We start from the raw sequence: 17706 nt of genomic DNA on the forward strand, positions 1-17706 counted from the left end.
GAAATTACAGACCCTCTATGTATCCCTATTTTCCAGGGATAGTCCCGGATTTACAGAAGCTGTCCCAGTTTCTGATTTGATCCCTTAATGTCCCGCCTTTCCTTAGGACGTACCTATTTTCATTGGAGAAATGCTGGAGGGTATAGAGTTATGCAACCCTTGAGCCAAGGAGACAAGTACCTAAACAACCTTTAGAAGACATCTGAAGGCAGCCCTTTATAGGGAAGTTGTTTAATGTTTAATGCTTTCTTATGTTTTTACATATGTTGGAAGTTGCCCAGAGTGGCTGGGGTAACCCAGTCAGGTGGGGGGGAATTAATAATAATAATAATAATAATAATAATAATAATAATAATAACGACTTTTTTTCAGCTGGAACTCACCAGAACTCCGTTCCGGCATCTCTCAGGTGGGTGCCATTGCCATTATAAGAGAACATTGAGGCATTCATGGTGAGTTCCGACACCTCTTTTTCTCGAAAATAGCACTAATAAGAATAATTGAATAGGATGTCCCTATTTTCATTGGAGAAATGTTTGAGGGTATGAAATTAATCAGATTCCTGAATACAGTAAGAGGCTTTTCCTTCATTGTTATTCTCAGGTCCTAAGATACCCTCCTCTGAGAACACATTCTGTTACCTCAAGGTGGCATATAGAGTGAAGCCAGGCCGGGCACAGGAAGCTGCTATATTATGTTTTAAGGGGCCTGTCAACGTGATGTCCCCATCCATGACAGAAGGAGTAGCCGCACCAAGGCCCCCTTTGGTCTCCCACGGACCTGATGGGCCTTTTGTACAGCCTTTTCCAGAGTCCATTGACTGTAGCTCTGTCTTTGTCAGCTTGTCAGACGGAGGTCGAGGAAAGAGTGAGGGACTTGCTCTCAGGGCACGACAGGATAAGATGCAAGGATGAGGCACACATATTGGGTTACAGTGCTGGCAGCAGAAAGGTTCAGCAATGCAGAGATTGCCCTCGGGTTTCTGGCCCCTGCTCCTCTACTGGCTTTGTTCTTTGCATGCTTTTTATATGGGAAGTCTCTTAAGCATTGCTGACAGATGCCTCATTTGAAGTCCCTGCTTAGAGAAGGCCTTTGTGTATCCCACGTAAGGAACTTCCAGATAGCAATGACAGAAGCTTTTCCCCATACTCTTGTTAGTTAAGCATATTTTTTCACTCTAGTTTCTAGAGGGGTACAAGACCCAGTACAGCCCTAGAAATATACAGTGGTGCAGAAAAATTGGTTGCTGCAAGACGAGTTGACCTAGCATGCCTCAAAGTTCTACAATTTACCATTTATTGTTTTTTAATATTTGTACAGCTTTTGCATGTACAGGCATTCTAGTCTCGTGTGGGGACACCTGTACTGTCCAAGCAGCAACAGTTGGCCAAACTCACAAGTCTTCCATTTTTCTCCTCTCCTACCATCATAATTCAGTACTTGAATGTTCTCTACTATATTAGGTCATGAGAACCAAGGCAGTGAAAACCTGAAACAAGTCAATCCACCCAACTTGCTGCTGCTCTTAATAAACCCCTGAGCAAACTGATAACTGTTTGTTTGGTTTTTTAAAAAAGGTTGAATCCTTACGGATGAAAAAGAAAGCACTCCGCTAATTTTAAAATTGTCTGTAGAATCAGAAATGGATCCTAATGGTCATCTAGTGCAATCTCCTACAGTGCAGGAGTCACAGCTAAACAATCTCTGACAGATGGTCATTTAAGCTTTGTTTTAAAACTTCCAATGAAGGAGAGTCCACCACCTTCTGAGGTAGCTTGTTCCACCATCAAACAGCTCTTACCACTAGAAAGTTCTTCCTGATGGTGTATCTTGCATTATTCTTGATTACCATTTTCCACCCAGGTTAAGTCTCTCCCCCCACCCCAAGTTACACTACTGGCCTAGTTCTGCAAATTTACTATTTATTTGCTGTATACCACTTTTCTGTTCAGAGAGCATCTGACGGCACCTGCCATCCAAATCAGTAGCCAGTCAAGACTGTGGGTCCCAAAACAGCACAACACCTCCAGTAAGTACAGTGGTACCTCGGGTTAAGTACTTAATTCGTTCCGGAGGTCCGTACTTAACCTGAAACTGTTCTTAACCTGAAGCACCACTTTAGCTAATGGGGCCTCCTGCTGCTGCTGTGCCGCCAGAGCATGATTTCAGTTCTCATCCTGAAGCAAAGTTCTTAACCTGAAGCACTATTTCTGGGTTAGCAGAGTCTGTAACCTGAAGCGTATGTAACCCGAAGTGTATGTATGGTAACCCGAGGTACCACTGTAATGGACTTAATAGCATATGCATTGGGAATCTCACGTGAGCAAACAGGCAGAAAGTGTAGCATATTTCATTTCTATCTACAAACTTGAAAACTTAAGAAAAGCCCTACTGGATCTGACAAATGGTGTATCTTGTCCAGAATCATGTTTCTATTGCGTTTGACCAGCCATTTTCAGAAGACCCTTCAGGGTATGAAGCCAACAGCCTTCACATGTTGTTTGTGTGGTCAAGGCTGGGTTGCTGCAATGCACTCTAAAAACAAAACCATGCTGATAAAATGGTGCCAACCCAAAAGGTGACAGTGGACATGTCCTGAAATAGCTGTGTGTGTCTTCACCCACCTATTGCATTATTGAGCAAACCAACCTCATCAAAAAAGCTGAAGACTAGTGCTAAGGCAAACTACACTTGCAGAGCTTGTGCTACTGTTTAGGGTTGCTATATTTAAAGAAGTAAAAATCCAAACAAAAAAAATTGTGGAGCTTCCTGGTTCTGTTTGCAAAAACCCAGACATTTTGCTGAGTTTTAAACCCCCCCCCCCAGATGCTAATTTCGCTGTTGCAGTTATGGAAATGTCTGGGAAAGACTACTACTGATAGATTTTTAAAACATGATTCTATTACAATTGAGATATTATGCAGTTTGAAAAGAGACAGAAGAACTATGGGAGAACCAAGATTAGATGACAGCATCAGATAGGTTCCCCTATCATTGACACACAATTGGTTGGGGTTTCTTTGCATAACAGCTTCTAAGCTGAATCATTGCAGAAAAGGAACAGTTTGCCTGAGCAATAAGAACTTGGCATTTCAACAGTGGCACCTGCTGAGATCCTCCACCATTCTTAACTTGCCCCAGTTTTTAACAAAGAGATGGTAATTTTTAAAAACTACAGCCACAGCCACAGCCACAACCCCCTACAATCATACAGTTTACTAGATGACATTTTTTATATTTGAACCTGCGTGGGTCTTGGGAATATCTATATATATTTGGTATCACTGTACAACACAGTTGCCAACTTATTTTAGGCAGCCCCTTCTCTGGTCTCTTTAGCAACTGCCATTGCATGACACTGTTTATCTCCGTTCATTGAAAATGTTCACTGGCTGTTTTCTGGAGATCAAGTTGCTGTTAAAAGCACAAGTGCAAGACCAAACCTACTACCACCCACTGGCCAGTTCATCCTACTGCAAGATACCCAGCAATATGTGTTTATAATAAGACCCATTATTATTAATCGTCCTGCTGCAGTATGATTTATTTTTAAAAAAATTGTTGTTCTTGAGAATCCCTTTTTCTCCACCTTTTGTTTTGACAAAGCAGGCAGTAGGTATGGGCACATCTGTCAGTTTGGGTTCTCTCCGTTTCTCATTGTGCAAATCTTCAGTTCTCTACATTGTCTCAGCAATCTGCACTTTTAGAAAAATCCTTGTGAAAAATTCATCAGCATTTTAGTGCGAATTTCTCCTAATGTAAACATGTTTGTATGCAGTTTGGGCCAATACACAGAGTTTTGTAAGCAGTTCGGGTGGCGCTGTGGGTTAAACCACAGAGCCTAGGACTTGCTGATCGAAAGGTCGGCGGTTCGAATCCCCGTGACGGGGTGAGCTCCCGTTGCTTGCTCCCTGCTCCTGTCAACCTAGTAGAATCATAGAATCATAGAGTTGGAAGAGACCACAAGGGCCATCGAGTCCAACCCCCTGCCAAGCAGGAAAGTAGTTCGAAAGCACACCAAAGGGGCAAGTAGATAAATAGGTACCACTCCAGCGGGAAGGTAAACGGCGTTTCCATGCACTGCTCTGGTTCGCCAGAAGCGGCTTAGTCATGCTGGCCACATGACCCGGAAGCTGTACGCCAGCTCCCTTGGCCAATAAAGCGAGATGAGCACAGCACCCCCAGAGTCGGTCATGACTGGACCTAATGGTCAGGGGTCCCTTTACCTTTATCCCTAATATAATGCATAATTGTATGCTGCTTTCAGGAGTATATGTATTTTTAAGCTCACTGTCTTCTAAAATGTGGATTTTATACACATTGTATGGCTGGAGAACCCCATTGCAACATCAGCAGAAGTATGAGTTTCAAAGGAGAATTGTGTTTTGGTCTGTGTATTGGTTCAAGAAGTGTGAATTGGATAACTTATCATTAAACTGGAAACAGAATCAAATCCCCCACATTCACCATCCTTGCCTGCCAGGGCCTGTTACTTGGCTCTTTCACAGGTCCCATTCATTTCAATCAGAATTGCACAGGAGAACTTTCCAGCAGATGTCCAACTAGATGTGTCATTATTGTGCAAAGTGCTTCCCTGCCTTTTTCGTTTAAAGTAAACAGCAGCCACGAAGAGCCCCGTCCCACACTGGGTATGGATTTAACCCTTTGCTCCTGTCATGACCTGAATCGAAATCCCCCACCCCCTTTGCAGATACTAAAGTTCCAAAGAGAATATTGGGAGAGAAGCTCCAATATTTCTATGCCCCCCTCCTTTTCATTGTGAGTGTTTTGGGGATAGGGAAGCTCAGTCCAAAAGCAGCTGTCTTCGAGCTCCCTCTCCTGGTGAAAACCATCAAACTCCTGGAGTTGCGGCTGCAAATGTTTGGCAAAGTAAAGGGCATTTTATCCCCCAGCCCGCCCGTTGGGGAAACACTAAACTTGGAATATAAACCAGGACTCAACTCTGGAATGTGTGGATTTAAATGGAAGAAGAAGGTGCTATTAAGTGGCTGTAGATGTGGCTGTCAGTTTGTCCCTGGCAGGCAGACCTATTTCCCACCTCTTACCTCCCATGCCAGTCAAAACTTCCCTTGTGTAATTTCTGTATGACAGTCTACTGTTAAGGGAAAGGCTAGGAACACAGCTGGGGGTTGGGGGGAATGGGGCAACCCTATATGCAGAATCCAGCTGAAAGCAGAGCAGAGCTCTTTTGATGCAACTGGAAGTTGTTTGCGTTGTTGCCGATTTGGCACATGTGACTGCTGAGTCCCCTTGCTCTGCTGTAATTAGGTCTGAAAGAAGCATTCTATTGTAAGCAATATAATAGGTTGTTTTGCGTGTTTGGTTGTGTGGGGAGGTGTCAAGCCTGCAGACTCAAAAAAGCTAGCAACTCTCATCTCACTTTCTCATCTGCTGAGAAGGTTTTCGTATTGTTTCAAAAATGTGCTGAACCTGTTTGATCAGAGGTGACAATGGGAACGAAGAAATGCTTTTCTCACACCACTGGAAGTTAAAGAAATTATCTTAAGCTGAAGTTAGACAATAGTTTTAAGTGATTTGAGACACATTTCACTTAGTGTTCCCTTTGATCAATCGGGTTTAGGTTTTTGAAATACAAAAACCTGCCAAACCTCTTTACCGGAGGCAGAAAGGGAGTGAATGTACACAGTACAAGGAGCACCTTTCAAGATTTCATTGATGCTCTAAAAACAAACCTCATCTTAATCAGCAATCACCATCTTTTATATAGATGTTGAAGTGCTCAAAGTCCTTCATGCAATGCAACTGATGTCTACGTCTCAGTAATTAGGGTTAAAAGTTCTGAGCAGGCCCAGTTATCAGTACTTCTTACAGTGTTAAACTGAGCTTCACTCTCATGTGGACTGCAGGAAATACCATATCCCTTGCTTTGCGCACACCTAGAATAGCAGATCTGACTGCAGAAACCTGTTTCCGCAGAAGTTTTCTGGGTTTTCTGGACTGGAGTGTGCATTTTAACAATGGCTGGGAAACAAAAGAGATTTGAAGTGGTAGGGGAAAATAGGAAGAGATCACTGGGGATGAGAACTGGTGAAGGCTAATTTGCTTTGCACAGATATAGGAGACAAGAAGGGGGCAAGAGGGCAACCCCCCCCCCCCGTATTCTTTGGAGAACTCAGTCCACTGATATAATACCATTTATGTTTCCTCGTTTTGTGAACAAGCATTTGAAACTGGGGGAAGGGAGGAAGGGAAACCCACTGATGAGGCTCTTGGTTTCCTCAAGGGACTGAACTGCTTAATTAATCATAAAGTCCTCCTTCAGCAGGAGCAGCCCAGCTGTGATGCTAGCCAATCCTTGATAAGTCCATCCATCACTGTCAATACTAAGGACCAATCCGTGAGAAGGTGCCCTGTTGACTGTCAGCCAATGGCATAGGCTTGTGTTCAGGATAGAAACTATAAAAACAGAGGCTGATGAGAATTAATTCGCCGTTATTTGATTCTTCTGTTCCTGGAACTGCTAAAACGAACAAAGTTTATGTTCAGATTTTATTTATTGGTTTGTTTAAAAAACCACCAAGAAACACATACACTTTCTCATTCAGATTTTGAGATTTCATGCCTGCAAGTAGGTACTGGGAAATCAGAAGACTTCAAAATCTGAATTTTAAATTTTGTCAGATATGTGCCTAGCTGTTATTTATTTTTATGCCGTGATGATGATGATTTGTCTTGAGAATCTTTTGATAAAAGGGCAGTATATACATATAAACATATGTCTATATTCTCAAATGTTATGTATTTTAAAGAGAACTAAACTAGATATGATCTGCAATTCAAATTTTAATAGGAACAAATTTAATAGGAGGGAGTGGTGTTGTGTTGCATAGGGAAATCATTTATGAGATTTCCCCCCCCCTAAAAATTGCTACAGCCTAATATTTAGGGATTTATTTATTTTTTAAAGTTGATTAAAAATGAAGGATTTTCTGCTTCAAAATTCAAAACAACCTTCTAAAGGATAAAAGCAAAATTTAAAATATCTCCATTGATACAATTAAACAGTTTAATATAATCTCAGAAGCCAGGTGTTTGACTCAAAGTTTGAAAAATATGGTTCTTGGGGATTTCAGCTTATTAAATTTAGGTGGGGTATGGATTTCAAATATAATTCCAAGTTTTCGGATACAAGGTTCAACAGAGAGCGAAGGAGCCCCTCCCCCCAACACAGCTCAGTTCTATCTTAATACAAAAGAGGTTGCAGAGGAAATAAATGTGTGATGCTTTTCCTTATCTTCCGGGTGAGGAAGAGAATTTAACTATTTAGTTCCAAAATGCACATACCTTTACTAGGCCATCCAAGATGTCACAAAATAGTGTGCAAGCATTCAAGTTCTCCAGAACTCATAATTAGGTTAGATTGTAAATCGTGTGTGTGTGAGTTGGCTGATATTGAAGCCATACAGACAGCTTTTAGGTAGCCTTAACATGGCAGAATGTAGCAGAAATGCAAATGATGCTGTACTAGGTGCTATATAGATTGTAGGTTGTACCCAGAACTCCTGAAATGAAGAAACATGGCACTGATTGAGCCTTCATTTTTTTTAAAAAAAAAGATTAATCAATCTATCATCCAATATTTGGTAGTTGTGATGTGATGATTTAATTAGTGAGGGTGCTGTGCATTTTGAGTGGGGTGCATGCCTATTGTACAGATTTTTAAAAACTGGATTGAAGTTGTAGTAAGGAACCAGTAGTTTTTGTAAATCACAGTATAAATGTCAGAAATTGAAGCTTGTCAGCATTCCTCAGTGAATCCTGTCAATGCCTCTTCTAGTAATTGTCTAGCAATTATTTTTCCACTGAATTCTGACAGTCTCAACAATCTCCCCCCTTTTTTTTTTTTTACATTCACACAGTTAAATATGTTTGACAGCAGTAACTTGTAATTGCCCAATCAGCCACTGTAGGTCGCTGTTCCAGTATCTGGCTGGGGGAGTAATTAAAACTGTTTATTTGATTAAGGTAGGAATTTTGGGTTGATGGAAATATGCTTTATTCTTCTGACCTCTTATGTGGGCATGAGTTTCCGAAAGAGTTTGTCCAGAACTGAAATATATTTTTGTGAGTTTTTCACTGCATATTATACACTATCTGCTGCAGAGTCCGGAATTAACTACCACATGCTCTTTTGAGACTCATGACTGCAACACACTATGGAGTCCTAAATTTGTGTAGTGGGAGAATTTTTTTTTTTAAAAAAATTATTGGGGCGGAAATACATGAACAAGACATATAGATGCCACAAATAATCTTATTGAGAAGTACACAGAAGGTACAGCCATACCTTGGTTTTCGAACAGCTTAGTTCTCAGATGTTTTGGTTCCCAAACACCACAAACCCAGAAGTGACTGTTCCAGTTTGCGAACTATTTTTGGAAGCCAAACGTCCGACGGAGCTTCCTGCAGCCAATCAGAAGCCGTGCCTTGGTTTCCGAACGTTTTGGAAGTCGAACAGACTTCCAGAACGGATTCCATTCGACTTCCAAAGTACGACTGTATTTCTTTTATCTCAGATTTGTAATAAATTGAGGTGGCCTTGCAGTGGGCAGGCAATCTGGGGCTGTGGGTGACCCACTTAAATTAATGAGCTTATATTAGTTGTGCCCATTAACTTCAATGAGTAGGTCTAGCGTTGACTACCACCCTGTTTCTCTGGTAGTGGCAAGGGTCATTTTAATTGCAGGTACATATCGGCTGTCAGAGGTTCTTAGGGTGTTGCTAAACACTTAAAAGACTTGAGTCATAACATTTGCATGTGCTAATTTATATGTATAGATTTAGGCAGAGGGTGGTGTGTGTGTTTTTTTTGGGGGGAAGCAAACTCTGACTCTTGCCAGGGCATATTCTGATCCATGGAGTGCCAACAGGATTTTCTGGGCCCAATATGTGGTATAGTGTGCTTTGCAATGTGCCCAACTGCCCTGTAAGCAGGGGGCTTGAATTGTTGAAAAGGGAAGGGTCAGCACAAAAGACCCAGGACTCGGATAACCAATCTGGTTCTCTCTACAGCAGGCATAGGCAAACTTAGCCCTCCAGATGTTTTTGGGCCTACAACTCCCATGATCCCTAGCTAGCAGGACCAGTGATTAGGGATGATGGGAATTGTAGTCCCAAAACATCTGGAAGGCTGAGTTTGCCTATGCCTGCTCTACAGCATTAGGATCCCCTTCCCAGTGCTTAATGTCTAAAAGAAGAGGGTGGGAGTCAGGGCCGGATTTAGGTTTGATGAGGTCCTAAGCTACTGAAGGTAATGGGTCCCTTTATATGTCCAGCTGTCCTTTGTCAACAACATTTTATGAGAGAGAGAGAGAGAGAGAGAGAGAGAGAGAGAGAGACTATATATATTTCTATATATAGGCACCCTATATATAGAAATGAGCAAACCAGTGATATTTTAGGGAGCAGGCTAGCAGACAGGGCCCATTACTTACATCATAGGAGCTTACACAACACAAAACACTGTTGCTGTATGTAACTTTTATTTTATTTGTTTTTTATCTTATATTTTGGAAATGTACACCCAAATTTTTTTTCTTTAATTTTTTGGGGGGCCCCCAAGAGAGTGGTGTCCTAAGCTATAGCTTGTTTAGCTTATACATAAATCCAACACTGGTGGGAGTGTGTGTGTGTAGCCTAATGATGCACAATCATAGGATGTATTGTGTGGCAGCACCCAGGTATCTTTATTCCTAGATATGAGTGGTAGCTGTTTGTGGCTGCTACTGAATGCCGAGAATGCACTCTGCACATGCTTAAAGGCACTCATGATGACTACTTTGCACATTCTAAGGCCTAATCCTGGCACTGAAAGAGGCCCTAGCTCAAATCCAGCTTCACTCACATAGTTTACCCCACAACCTTCTTTAGCCATCGTTTCACACTCACTATCAAAGCATCAACAGTCCTCATGCACCTAACATTCTGCATTCTTTCCCCCCGTGAACATTGCTACTAATGAGCAAAATTAGAGGAATTCTCAGTGTACTCCTATACATTGCTAGTGAAAAGTAAGGCCCATTAAGTTCAGTGGGGCAAGGACTTACTCCCAGGTAAGCGAGTGTATAGGATTGCAATTTCAAAAGCTCCATACCAGGATGCTATCTGCTAGCCACAGGGGAAATGGTGAGTGTCAAATGACCTCAAGGCTGAATTGATTCTTATTCAAAACAGAGGTGCAAGGTCCTGTGCATGAAATGTAACAAGCAAAGGATAAATAATGAACTGACATTTGCACTTAGCCTTGGCCACCTGACTCCACCTGGAGATTGTCTTCTATGAGATGCCCTAGCAACGTGTCCAGCACAAAGGTTCATTTTTCCAACATCAGGAACTGGTTTTGAGTGTTATGACATACCATTCTGCACTAGCTGAATAATAAGAAGCAGTATGCGTGCAAGTGACCTGCAGGGGAAATATTCTGAGGTTTTAAAAATTATTATTTTAAAGCAGAACAGCTTTTCTTTTACGGTAGATTCAGATATTCAAAAGAGAATTATAACATGCACAGCGAAGCTAAGCTGCTCTGAGCATAGCTGTCAACTTTCACCCTTTTAAAAGGGAAAATCCTATTTGGAATAAGTGAATTTCCCTTTTAAAAAAAGGGAAACATTGACAGCTATGTCTCTGAGTCTGGTCAATGTGGCTGGATGAGAGACTGCCTGGAGAACCATAAATAGTGCCTTGAATGCCATGGAAGAAAGGCAGACTGTTGTGAGGAGTTTCTATCAGATTTCTGCCGCAAGGGGGTCTGAGTGTGGGTTGTCCTGAGGCAATACCTGGGGAAACTTCTTAGGCTTGGTGGTTTTTGGTTTAAGCATGGTTTGTTAACCAGTAATGTTCAGGTGATGTGCCTCCACAGGAGCTAAGATGGTCCAAGAAGGCTAAGTGGTGGTTGACTCATCCTTATCTCACCCACAGCCAGAGAGAAGTGTAAACTAGGTTTGTATATTAAAGCAAAGCCACAACTGAGAAAGAGGCTGAGGGGGACAGAGCTGGGTTTGTGTTCTGTAAGTGTCTTAGGGTGCTGGCATGGGCATAGCCAGGGTGGGCAGGGGGCAGCTGCCCCCCTAAATCAATCAAAATCAATACAAATCTGCGGTTCTGACCCCCCCCTAACAAAAGCCTGTCCCCACTAACAAAAATCCTGGCTACACCCATGGGTGCTGACCGTCTCCCTAGATATCTGATGGAAACCAGTGTGGTGTAGTGGTAAGAATGTTGGACTAAGAAAACCAGGGTTCAAATGATAGAATCATAGAATCATAGAGTTGGAAGAGACCACAAGGGCCATCGAGTCCAACCCCCTGCCAAGCAGGAAACACCATCAGAGCACTCCTGACATATGGTTGTCAAGCCTCTGCTTAAAGACCTCCAACGAAGGAGACTCCACCACACTCCTTGGCAGCAAATTCCACTGTCGAACAGCTCTTACTGTCAGGAAGTTCTTCCTAATGTTTAGGTGGAATCTTTTTTCTTGTAGTTTGGAACCATTGCTCCATGTCCGCTTCTCTGGAGCAGCAGAAAACAACCTTTCTCCCTCCTCTATGTGACATCCTTTTATATATTTGAACATGGCTATCATATCACCCCTTAACCTCCTCTTCTCCAGGCTAAACATGCCCAGCTCCCTTAGCCGTTCCTCATTTTTTAAAAAATTCCCCACTCATTTTTTAAAAAATAATATTTATTAACAATTTAAACACTACAAAGAATAAAAACAATACAATACAACACAAAAACAAATCCCCACTCAGACATGAAATTCACCGGGATAACATTGGGCCTATTTGCATCTCTCAGTGTGCCTATTGCCCAGACTTGGTGCACATGCCAAAGTGGTGCATTTATGTGTGTGTCAGTACGCTGGTGGGTGTTGCCCGTCTTGTGCCAGCAGCGGATGTCTGCATACCCATCGCTGCTGATCCAAGGAGTGGGAAGTGTTAGGAAGCTGCCTTATTCTGTGTCAGACCGATATCTAGCTGAATATTGCCTGCACTGAACTGGAAGCAGCTCTTGGGGGTTTCAGGCAAGGGACGTTCCCAGCCCTACCTGGAGATGCTGGGGGTTGTACCTGGGCCTTTCTGCATGCTCTGCCGCTGAATTTCAGCCCATCCTAAAGTGTTGCTGCACAAGAGGCCAGCACAGTTATGAGGGAAGATGAGGCATGCAGCTTGGATGCTCTCTGCCCATGGAAGCAAAGAGATCTGATCCACAATGCACAATTCCATCAGGAAGCCCTGTTGAAATAGATGGGAGCTGTGCAAAAGACTTCTCTTCATTTCCATGAGGCTTCTACCAGAGGACATCTTGGTAATTGGTAATTGTACCCAAGGAAGAAGAGGGACCTTTTAGATTTCTTATGCCAGGCCCTAGCTGGGCCTGTTCGGTATACCTGCTACCTTGGCTGGATCAGAGCCCAAGTGTTTTCTCTGACGTTTTCTTACAAGCAAGCTATAGATTACTGCTGCAAATTTGACAAACTTCCAGCTCTGTTCCGGGCCTGATGAGCTAAACCTAATGGAATCCCCTCTTCAAGGTGAGGGAGCCCAGTCCTCGTCTGCATTTGGCCCCCCTAGTGATGAGGAGGGGGAGCCCACACAGCTACAGTCTGTGGAAAGTGAGCTTGGGCTTGCTGTCTGCTGCTCTCTGCTATTATGATTTTATTTTATTTATTTAGGGAGTTGTATCCAGCTCTTCATGGCAAAAAAAAAAAAGCCTTTACAAAGTGGCTGATAACATCTGCATTTCGTATCTGGTAATCATGGAAGTGTAGAGTTGGAAAGGACCATGAGGGTTATCTAATCCAACCCCCTGCAATACAGGAATACAGGGCTCAAACCCACAACCCTGAGATTAAGAGCCTCTGAGTATTGCACTATAAATTTCAGCTTTCTGGTCTTCTAGGGAATCACCCCGCTACCAATTATGTGGAAGAAAACAGGACAGGGCATAGAAAGCCTGACCAATACGTTTTTTCTAAGGGCAGTACCAAAGACCGGGAATCCCATCTCACTGCTCAGCAGTTTACCCAGTGTTTTCCTTCCTCATATAGCACCATGCATGATCATATTATAAGCAGCAGTGACAGGTGTCTTGGTGTTTAAAACCCTTTGGTTAATTCCCTGAAAGAGAAGGCCAAAACCTGCTTGGATGCCATTATCTCTGACATGGGAGCACTAAGCCCTTCATCCCAGATGTGCAGAAGCCAGTTAAGGTTTCTTGGAGGTGAGCTGAATGCACTCTGCACATGCTCAGATACACTATGCTATTGACATGCTCCATTAATACGTGTGCAACACACAACCTCCTAAGATAGCAACATAAAAGCATCCCAGTTCAGAACAGGAAAGATAAAACACTAGGCAGTGAAAACCCAAATCCAGGGGCTTAACACAGCCTGAACCCATCTGAGGAGAAACTGTTGGTATGCATGAAAAAAAAGAAACTGTTGGGATTTTGTGTGGATCAAATGTGAAACGACATGACCAATGTTTGCCAGTAGGTGGCGATGCAGGACCACAAATACGCTTCCTGATCCCAGGGACATATTTGTGTTTCTAAAGAGGGAGAGGGTGGTGGAAGAAGCAGCAGGCCAGGAGAGGGTGCTAAGGACCTTTGCTTTCCATAGGATAAATTTCATACAGCTGAATCAGGCAACCTTGTCTGTCACTCAGGATGCCATTGCACACCAAGGGCAATGGGGGAGGATCGTGATTGGACTCCAGCAAACTATTGCTAATAGGCAAAACAAAAAATTCCTTCCAGTAGCACCTTAAAGACCAACTAAGTTAGTTCTAGGTATGAGCTTTCGTGTGCATGCACACTTCTTCAGATACACCTATTGCTAATAGGGTTTGCACCACCATGGCTTCACAATCCACAGTTGCACCAGTTCATTCCTTTCCTGCCTTTTTTGATGCTGTTTACCCCAACTTTGTTTTTTCGCCCTCTCTTAATCCTAATACAGTATATCCTTCCCACCCTGTTTTCTTCCTTCTTAGCAGTGGTGCTGTTGCTGTAGGAGCAGAAGCCCAGGGCCCCACCAAACAGAATAAACAGGCCTGGCTGACCATGTTTTCTAAGCAAGCAAAACAGTACACATTAAAAGAGCCTCCGCCCTGTAAGACCATTAAGTCCATTGTCTAAAATTACCGGTGAAAGCAACTCCGCTTTCTAGCATGATGCACAAGTCCTCTTGAAAGCAGCTGTAATCAAATTCACCTCTTTTTTTTAATGCTTCAAAAGTTTAATTTAGTTGTAGAAGAGCATATAAATCAGAGCAGCGATTCTCAAACTTTCTGCCCTCAGGATCCACTTGAGAGGACTGGAATTTGCTGGGGCCTGTCAGTCACAAAATAGTGTTAGATGGAGGTAGATGGCTTTTACCGACTTCTCTTTCTACCGATATCTAATCCATCCTTGGAAATTGCTTTGTTCTTTTGCCAGGACAATTTCCCTTGTGGCAAGGAGTTCCACAGCTCAGCTTTCCTCAAGTTTCCTCAAACAGGCATTTGCTCTTGAGGTGTTGTGACTCAGCCTCTCCATTTTAAGCTGATTTGCTTTAAGTGGAAAAGCCTTTTTGTTTTATATTTTTTCCCTTCCCATCCCCACATCTCTTAAAAATATTTTACCTGTCTTCTGTGATTTCTTCTCCCACTCTTGTCACATGCAAATTGTACTCTATCCCCCCTGCACCGCAAAAAACCCACTGGTTTATTTCATCTTTCCTCTCCTGTCCTTTTGCATTCAGTTACTTTTCCTAGAATACCTTTTCTTTCTTACCCATTCATTTCTATTCCCTGTTTGTTTACTATCAATAATAAATATATTTCTAATATCTAACATCAATCACTTTGCGATTTCCTTCAACACCTCCTCTGGCCCTTTCCCATCACAGGAGGGATGATCTCCTGTCCACCTGCCACCCCAGCCTGCAATCGCTGTCTTCCGGCAAACTTTACTCAGCATTTAAGTAGTTGTAGATGCAAACCTTGGTTGGGCCCAAAGGCTACAGCACAGGTAGAAGGTTGGGACAGGCAAGGCAGGATGAACTGGCAGGCCATAATAGTGAAGCCCACCTGAAAATGAGCCCACATCCTGGGCTGCTGTTTGAGAAACACCGATTCAGAGCATATTGCTTCGCCATCATTTTTGCACACCTGGGCTGAGGGAACGTGCCTTCCAGAAAGGTTTTTGTCCTAGCACCTGATTTTGTTACAATCTCCAGATGTTAGAAATGCAGATTCAGAATTTTACATCCTTTCCTCCCTCTGTGTCTTTTTAATGGACGTGTTTCAGTTCCCTGTGATTTTCAAATCAAAACAGTTCTCTGGCGCCTGTTGACCCACGCGCCCCCCTCCCTTTTCTGGTGTATTTACATACATTGGCCATGTAGTCATGCAGAAGGAAGTTTCCTCATCTGCTAGGCTGCGAGCGCTCGCTTTGGTCCTAATGTGAAACAAATGCTATGTCCTCCCATTCCCCCACCCCATCCTCGCCCACCCATGCTATAAATAAAGGAGCAAGGCCAAATCTTGCTGCAAAAACAACAAACTTTGGCTCCACGCAGCAAGCTGCACGTAAGGCGGCCCCTGAAAGAAAAATATTTAAGTACAATAAAATGCATCATATGGCCTGTAGCTGGGGAGTCATTTATGGATGACTTATTAACCTTTCCCAAACCAGGCTCTGTCGTGGCAGGGCGAGAGATGGTACAGTGATTTCACTTACAATTCCCTGCTGTTTGGGGAGAATGAAGACTACTGCTCTGTTCAACCTCAGAACCCAATCCAATGGTCTGATGTGCAAAGCAATGGGAAGACCAGGTTAGGGCTGTCACCTGGCCCTGATCCAGTGCCCTGACACACATAGGAATTGAACAAAGGAGGAATCACCTCCACCCTTATTTTATTCATTTACTGATTGCATTTACATCCCACTTTTTTCCTCCAAAGCGGCATACATTTGGTTCCCCCTGCTCCTCATTAAATCCTCAAAACCCTGTCCATAAGGCAGCGATTGGCCCAAGGTCATCTAGAGAGCTTCACGGCTGAGTGGGGATTCGAACCGAGGCCCTAGGCCGAGGGTCAGTTAACCACACTGGCTCTCAGTGCTGCATCAACCTGTGTGTGCAATAAATATTTGGAGACTGATGTGTTATGCCTGGCTGTGAGGAAGAGGGCCTTCTCAGGTGTATTCCAGCGGTGCTGAGAAAGACCCCCTAATTGAAACCCTGGAGAGCTGTTGACAGTCATTGTTAGTGAAGCTACAATTGTCTCATTCAGCATAAGGCAGCGTTCCACGTTCCCTTGTGAATGGCGTTTTTGGCGCTTTGGTAGAGTGAAACACATGAAAATTGGAAGCAGACCGCTTAACTCAATATTGTTACCATCTACACTGCAGTGGCTTTGCAGGGTTTCAGACGGGATTCTCGCCCATCCCTACCTGTATATGCCTGAGATGAACGTGGAGGAAGCCTGTGTTCTTCCACTGAGCTGTGCAAGGCACACAGTGCACAGACCATTAAGGAGCATGCATAGGCTTGGGTGTGGAGAGCAGGCCTAGTTGGGTTCGTCGTACTAAGCGACAAGATCCAGAGAAGAGTCAAAGTGGAGTCGGCAGGATGTGAACACTGTTATGTCTTAATGGTTGGCGATTTGGGTGTCGGAGCTGGGAAAGGCAGAGGAGACTGAACAAGCACAATTCTGCAAACCCCACTGTAGTCTACAGGAGCAGTGCAAGAATATCGCTTTGCAGCAGACATGAAGGAAGTATGGAGCCTGTTTGTGTACTAAAGGCAGCCCAACTTTGATAGGCAAGGTGAGGCGGCCACCCCAAATGATTGTCGCTGAGTGAGAAGGGTTGGAGAGACAAGAGTCACTCCATGGGACTCAAGTCCTTCAGGAGGTTCTCCTAGAGCAGCTCCACAGAGGTGCCAACCTCCTGGACAATTCATTTCAATGGGGTTTGCAGAGAACTTTCTGTGGGATTATGCCTTTGTGCACAGCATGTGTTTCTGTTTGGGGTGCCATTTGCATTGGACTGACTCCTTGAGGATTTTAACTGGAAGTTTCTGAGCAGATCCGGGAGCTTGGGCTGGCTCTTGATGCACAGAAACAGGCTCATTATAAAACAACCACCACCACCAATACTGCAATGGCTGCACCTGGTAGGTAGGAAAGCAACCAGTTTTGTCAGTAAACCACTTTAGCAAGGTAGTAAATTGGAAGACCAAGGTCCCATGGCCAACCTTCTACCACAAAATAGCTTAGTGCCAGGACCCATTGCCATGGCTTCTGCATCACACTTCTCTATTGAATGCAAGTTGGCAACTGTGCTTGGGGGGGTCGAGGAGGAGGGACAGTTGCCATTGCCCAATTGTCCATTTTCTTCAGAACAATAAGCAAGTCTTTACTGCAAGCAAAGGTTTTACTGTCACGTTTAACAAATGGGAGACACTGAGAAAGGATATTATTATCTCGGGACTGCAATGTCATTATATCCCAGAAGAGGTCAGGCAAGGGAAGTTTAGAGTGGGCTATTTGCAGCAATTGTGAAGGAACCAGAGCAAAAAAATTAAATTAAAACTGCACCTCTGAAATATTACTTAGATGGATCAGCCTGATTTGACTTTTCAGGCTTACCACGCCATTTCATTTATTC

The 17706-nt window shown here is 43.4% G+C and overlaps 1 long non-coding RNA gene across 1 annotated transcript; it reads left to right on the forward strand.

Annotated features, from left to right (window-relative positions):
* Window positions 1–495: 495 nt before the first annotated feature.
* LOC309327105 lies at window positions 496–17219 on the forward strand. Its single transcript, XR_014150411.1, has 3 exons — window positions 496–2029; window positions 14353–14415; window positions 14942–17219. It is a non-coding gene; the product is annotated as an uncharacterized lncRNA (long non-coding RNA).
* The last annotated feature ends 487 nt before the right edge of the window (window positions 17220–17706 follow it).

Source organism: Podarcis erhardii (assembly GCF_964252035.2).
Source record: "Podarcis erhardii genome assembly, chromosome: 13".
In the NCBI taxonomy this organism is placed as follows: Eukaryota; Metazoa; Chordata; class Lepidosauria; order Squamata; family Lacertidae; genus Podarcis; species Podarcis erhardii.